The sequence below is a fragment of the Octopus bimaculoides genome, chromosome 3 (assembly GCF_001194135.2).
Source record: "Octopus bimaculoides isolate UCB-OBI-ISO-001 chromosome 3, ASM119413v2, whole genome shotgun sequence".
In the NCBI taxonomy this organism is placed as follows: Eukaryota; Metazoa; Mollusca; class Cephalopoda; order Octopoda; family Octopodidae; genus Octopus; species Octopus bimaculoides.
In genome coordinates, this window is record NC_068983.1 from 61,592,858 (window position 1) to 61,599,819 (window position 6,962).

At 33.3% G+C, this 6,962-nt stretch overlaps 1 long non-coding RNA gene across 1 annotated transcript in view; it reads right to left on the reverse strand.

Annotated features, from left to right (window-relative positions):
* Window positions 1–4,993: 4,993 nt before the first annotated feature.
* LOC106881131 (uncharacterized) overlaps window positions 4,994–6,962 on the reverse strand; it is a 5,395-nt gene continuing 3,426 nt past the window's right edge. The window contains exon 3 of the long non-coding RNA XR_008263660.1: window positions 4,994–5,118. This is a non-coding gene — a long non-coding RNA (uncharacterized LOC106881131). The remainder of the gene's footprint in view (window positions 5,119–6,962) is intronic.

Here is a 6,962-nt window from a genome sequence, read left to right on the forward strand (position 1 = left end):
CCGCCGCCGCCTCCGCCGCCGCCTCCGCCGCATGTGACATGGCTCATCTTCAGAAGGATTGTCCTACTAAAAAACATTCAAGGTAATGTTGTGTGAGGCTTGTCATTCGGAAAGTCTCACAGGGTGCAGTCTGCCTATGTCTGTCCTAAAATGATGAAGTCTTTATGGCTGGAATAGTTCTTGTTGTAGGTCTGATAAATCAGGAATAACCTGGGGCTAAACAGCATCATCCTCATTACCATCATCATCATCGTCGTCATCTTTGTCATTGTCATCATCTTCGTCATTGTCACAGTTGTCATCATTGTCATCGTTGTTATCAACTTCATCATCATCATCATCATCATTAGCAACAACAGCAGCAGCAGCAGCAGCAGCAGCAACAACAACAACAATAACAACAACAACAACAACAACAACAACAACAACAACAACAACACTCCTCAATATTAGAATTAATAGCCCCATTTATTGTACTAGAAATAGGCACCACCAAAACCACCACCACTACTATCACCACTACAGTCACTGTTATCACTAATGTCGCTTCCACTGGCACCTCCAGCACCATGGCCACCACCATCTTTACCACTATTGATACAATTATTTCAAAACATCACGCTTTCCCTTCACTTTTGCTATTCTGTTGCACTGATTATATCAGAATCTTACATTTCTCTGTACCACCAGAATAAACCATTCACTGTGCTAGGCTGCTTGTAAGCATTGTTTTTTTTTTAGCTCTTTATAATAACAGTGTTCATTAAGGTTATTGGAAGAAGAAGAAGAAGAAGAAGAAGGTGGAGGAGGAGGAGGCTGAGGGGGAGGAAAATGAGGAGAAGGAGAATGAGGAGGAAGAGAATAAGAGAATAAGAATGAGGGGGAGGAGGAAAGAAGAATGAGAAAGAGAGTAAGGAGGGGAAAGAAGAAGAAAAAATGACAAAAAAAGGATGAAGAGGAGAAAGCAGAGGAGGAGGAGGAGGAAGAAGAAAAGGATGAAGAAAGAGAAGAAGAAGGCAGAGAAGGAGGAGATGTGGAGGAGAAGACAGAAGAAAAAGAAGAGAAAGGAAGAGAGGGAGAACGAGAAAGGAGTAGAAAAGAGCATCATCATCATCAGTTGTAGTAGAAGTAGTTTTGAGAGGAGGAGGAGGAAGAAGGGAAATAATAAAAATAAAAATGTTGTCTGAAAACAAAAGACAACCCAAAATAAAATAAAAATAAGATCCAGTTTTTACAATTCTAATATTGTATTTATTATTTTAACAACAAATAACATTATACTGAATAACATTAATTATTTGTTTCCATTTTTTGCTTTATTATTATTACTATTATTATTATTATTATTATTATTATTATTATTATTATTATTATTATTATTATTATTATTATTATTATTATTATTATTATTATTATTATTATTATTATTATTATTATTATTATTATTATTATTATTATTATTATTATTATTATTATTATTATTATTATTATTATTATTATTATATCTTGTTTTCCTTTTGTTGTATTGAAGGTATTGTGCAAGTATTTTGGGAATATTTTCTTCATCATCTCAGAGAAATAAATGTTTGCATCAACAAAAGAAATGCTTTGTTTGTTTAAATCTCTATTTATTCATTTAATTATTGCTTCTGTTTTCTTTAGATTTTCTATATGCGTGTGTGTATGTGTATATGTGTAAACTGTAGATTAGAAAAAAATCTACAGATGATGTAAAAAGTTGCTTGATAGGATAGGTATAAGAAGATTGGGACCTATGGATATCTCATGGGACTCTAAGTCTGTGTATGACTAGTTCCTTACTTAAGTGAAGAACTGGCATAATGATTAGAGCACTTGGCACCTTGAGTTCAAATCTAGCTGAAGTCAAAGACCCAAAAATGAACCAAATCCTCAAAACACATACAATCATCAAAAGTAAGGGGCAACCAAAATCAATGAAAAAGATTTTAACCCAGGCCAAATTACACTCAACAATAACCACTAAACCAACAGTAAAAAAATGCAGGAGACCCAACTATGGGATTTGTGTCAACTTAATAGAAGGATCGGAACACCGATTAGAACAAAGTCATAATTTCACAATAAAAACTAATTTTACATGTGCATCGGAGAACTTGATCTACCTAATTACATGCTCTGGATGCAAACGGCAATATATTGGACACACTAAAACAGCCTGCGTCGGAGAATGGCGGTACACAAATCCCAAATTAGGATCCCGGAAAACAGGAAAATACCTCTCAGTCAGCACATCGACGAATGTGCTTACAACAAATTTCCCAAATTCACAATGTTTCCACTATACAAATTCATTATATTCGTTTGTGTGAAATAAGTCTAAGGGTAAGGACTAAAAAAACCCTATATTACTTAATAAGTCACTTATATTCGCCAAGAATAGGACTAATTTATCAATGAATGAAATTAAAATAATAATCGAAGCTAGAAAAACTATAATCTCTCATCAAGGTAAATATTGGATTAGGAAGAATACTCCAGATTATTTCGATATACCCGTGGGCGCGCAAGACTCCGCTGAAGTCACCGACTTTGTTGGAATTTGCCTTTTACATTTACTCAAAGATGAATTCCCTGAATTGGAAGGTGGTCTTTACCGCGACGACGCACTATTCTTAGTTAGAAATACCTCCAACAGGAAACTTGAGCTATACAAAAAAAGATTACACAAATTCTTCAAGAGCCAAGGACTAGCCATCACCATTGAAAACGATAACAACTCAGTCAACTTCTGAGACGTTAATACATCATCATATCAACCTTACCATAAACCTAACAACAATATCACATACATACATGCACAAAGTAACCATCCTTATAATATTATAAAAAATCTTAACTCTAACATAGAAAGTAGAATTAACTTATCCAATGAAGAAACTTTTAACAAGCACAAAGACTACTACAATCTAGCACTTAAGAAGGCAGGATACAAATATCGAATTAAGTACAACAAAAACAATAGCACCTATTCTAATTATACCAATAATTATCAAGATAAGAACAATACCGATCATATTACTGAACCCACATCAACTGGTAAATTAGAAAACCCTGACACTTAATTAAATTCTCTCAATAATAATCATCAGCAATACATTAGCAACAGACACAAATCCTACAAGAACAATAAACATAATAATAAACACTATAAATATGAGCACCACAACCCTAACCTCACTAAAAGAACTATTAACCCTAATATTACCAACCCACAAATCATCAAATACACTGTTAATACTGTAATTAAACCCAAGTAAACAGGCAATAAATACCGAAAACAAAATAACTATAGATTGAAATAAGAACATGAAACCTACACACTTAAAATTCAAACTTATCCCACTACATTTCCTCCTTCTAATAATTTACATGACCGCAAAAATCATATTAATAAAGTTAGGAATAATATAGAAAAAAAAAGAAACCTATACCATATGTAAGAATAGATAACCCACAAAATATAAACCACTACGATAATAAAGAAAACAACAATAACATCATTTGGATCATAATTCCTTTTGCAAAACATCTAAAATCTAATTTTATTAGGTCCATGAGAAATGTTTTTTTTTTAAAAAAAAACTTTTTAAACTCTAAATCTGCAAAAATATTTAATAACAAAATGATCAGATTTAGATTTTCAGTATCTCCAAACCTATTTAGAATCATCTCTTCATTTAACAATAAGAAACTAGACCAATTCTATTATAAAAAGCTCCTTCTAATATTCCTAACCCCAATAACTCCATATTTAATAACAGCAATTATCAGAATAACCTCTACTTAAATTACACTCGCATATATATACATTATTTTTATGTAATCTATTTCTTTTACCATGTGTACTTAGATACACCACTCTCTCACCTATTCTAAACATTATTATTATTATCATTATTATTATTATTACTATCGTCATCATAATTTCCTATTGCCAATCTGTAAGTTACTTTTTACTTTTTACTATTGATATTTGAAAACATCTCTTTTCAGAGTTATTTATTTTGAATTGTTATTATCTAATACCTGATTAGCCTGTTATAGCGTAACATGCCTCACGACTTTAGTATACGTACCTTATTAGTATTTCCTCCTATGTTCTATATACTCTGAGAACGCATTAAAACCCTTTTCGGAGCTACCTTATTTGAATTCTTACTATCGGGTACCTAATTTCCTGTTATGACATAACTAACTTCACAATTTGGGTATTCATAACTTATTGGAAATTCCTAAAAACAAGATCCTCTGTAAGACAATTGGGTATTCTCTGTAAATGCACAAAAACCATTTTAAGGGCTACATACTTTGTATTGTTGGTATTGGATTAGCGAAACAATTATGAGAACGGAACCAAGGGATAAGCCCCGCTTTCCTGGGAATTACCGAGTACGTCAGCTAGTATATATATATATATATATATATTATATTTTACTTCTTGTGATAAATGCTTTATATGGAATGTTTCTTAAACATTTCTCGCTTATATTTTCAAACAACCGTTAGCCGTATCAGTTATTGTTCATACACAACTAGACTCAACACTGTCTTAGCATGTTTTTATCTTCCGTAAGTATATTATACATATCCGAATATATTATGTGGCACTCACTCTATCTAATCTTCTGTAACAATATAATATTCTGATGTATTATTTTTTATGTATTCTTTTGTTCGCACTGAAGGGAACAGTAATATGTAAATGATTTAATTATAATTATAATTAGATTAATTTCTAATTTTTTACCATGTTATTAGTATTACCGTTCAAAACAATCGTATGCATAGATGAAGTAAAAGAAAATTTTAACACCTTCTTTGCTCCATCTTTAATTATTTTTTGAGTTTCTATAGAATACGAGTTCTATAAAGGCTGATAACATAACTTATATATATATATATATGTATATATATATATATATATATATATATAATTTCTACTAATTGTCGTTTAACAAATTTGTAATCCGGATTCCTTTTTCATTTCTTTTCAGTTAGAATTGGAGGCACGCCGACTTAGGCGTGATAATAAAACAAAAAGACGTTGTACAAAATCACTCTCCATCAAGATGGCTTCTGAAAAAAAAAACCGGAAAATATCGGATGAAAATAGGACATTTCAAGAATGTTGGGAAGATAGCTACTTTGTGATCCAAAGTCAAGCACGTTCAAGTGGGAAATGACAGATTCAGTATCTTATTTGCCTGCAGAAATTGCCGTTCCCAAAGGGTACAATATCAAGCGTCACTACAATTCACAGCATCAAGACTTTGATAAGTTCGAAGGCAAATTAAGACATGATAAACTTTGTCAACTGAAATCATCTCTATCACAACAGACACATATTTTCAACAAAGTGCACAAATCGCCAGAAGATGTTGTAAAGGCCAACTATGTAGTCAGTCAAATGATTGCATAGACATCACCCTTTTACTGAAGGTCAATTCGTGAAAGACTGTTTGGTGAATGTTGCCCAAATCCTCTGTTCAAAAAATATGAAAATCTTTTCTGAAATTAGTCTTTCTGCTAACACAGTTGCTCGACGAATTACAGAAATGTCAACCAGTGTGGAGAAGCAGTTAATTTCATTATCTCAAAATTTTGATGTGTACTTCCTGGCACTTGATGAGAGTACTGGTATGTGTAACACTGCATTTTGTGCAATTTTCATTCGTGGCATTGACAAAGACCTCAAAGTGATCGAAGAACCTTTCGACTTAGTCCCATTGAAAGACACGACAACAGGAAGAGATGTTTTTAAAGCGTTGGAAAGTACCGTCAAAGGTGCTGGTTTGAAGTGGGAGAAGCTTGTGTCCGTAGCAACTGATGGAGCACCTGCAATGTGTTCTGAAAACTGGGGTGATTGGCTTAGTTAAGCAAAGCAACTTGAACTTGGCTATCAACCTGTTGTACCTGTTCATTGCCTGATTCATCAAGAGGCCATCTGTGGAAAAACAGTGAAGCTACGAAATGTCATAGATGTTGTGGTAAAAATCGTAAATATCATCAGAGTACGCAGTTTGAATCATCGCCAATTAAGACCTTCCTGGAGAAAATGGATAGTATAAATGGAGTACTGCTTTATCACTCTGAGGTACGCTGGCTAAGTCGGGGTAATGTTTTGGAGAGATTCTTTGCACTTAGGGAAGAAATAGATATGTTCATGGCCACGAAGCCAACAGATGTTCCAGAATTGGGTGATGATGATTTTTGTACATGTTTGGCTTTCCTTGTTGACACCACCAAGCACCTGAATACACTCATTTTGAAACACCAAGGTGAGTCAAACATGATTATGCTAATGAGTGACAACATCACTGCTTTGAAAATGAGACTAAGTCTGTGGGAGAAACAATTACTACTAAAAAACTTTGACCATTTCTCATCGCTGAAAACGTTGAATTCAGTAGATTGTGATGCATCACAGGAGTGTGTGGAATTTATCAACAAACTGCAGAGGGAATTTGACAGACAGTTCAAAGAGTTGAAGGAAATGAAGCCACAGCTTGATGTGTTTTCGAAACCCTTTGCTGTTGATGTTAATGATGTTCCTTTCTCTATTCAAATTAGATCTATTTACATCACATGTGATTCAGCATTAAAACAAAAGTTTTCATACATTGGAATTCTTCAGTTCTACACCTATGTTGACCCTGTGAATTATCCAAACGTCATATGTTTGTTTAAAAAAAGTGTTGTGTATGTTTGGAAGCACATATGTGTGTGAGAAGTTTTTTCAACTTTAAAATTGAATAAGACTTACCTGCGTTCCATGCCGATAGATGAACATTTAAAATCATCCTTGACAATAACCAGAACAATAATGCATGGAATTTCCAAGATGGTTAAGAAAAGTAACCAGTAGTTTTGAACAGAGAGTACATTACTTATCTCTCTCTCTCTCTCTCTCTCTCTCTCTC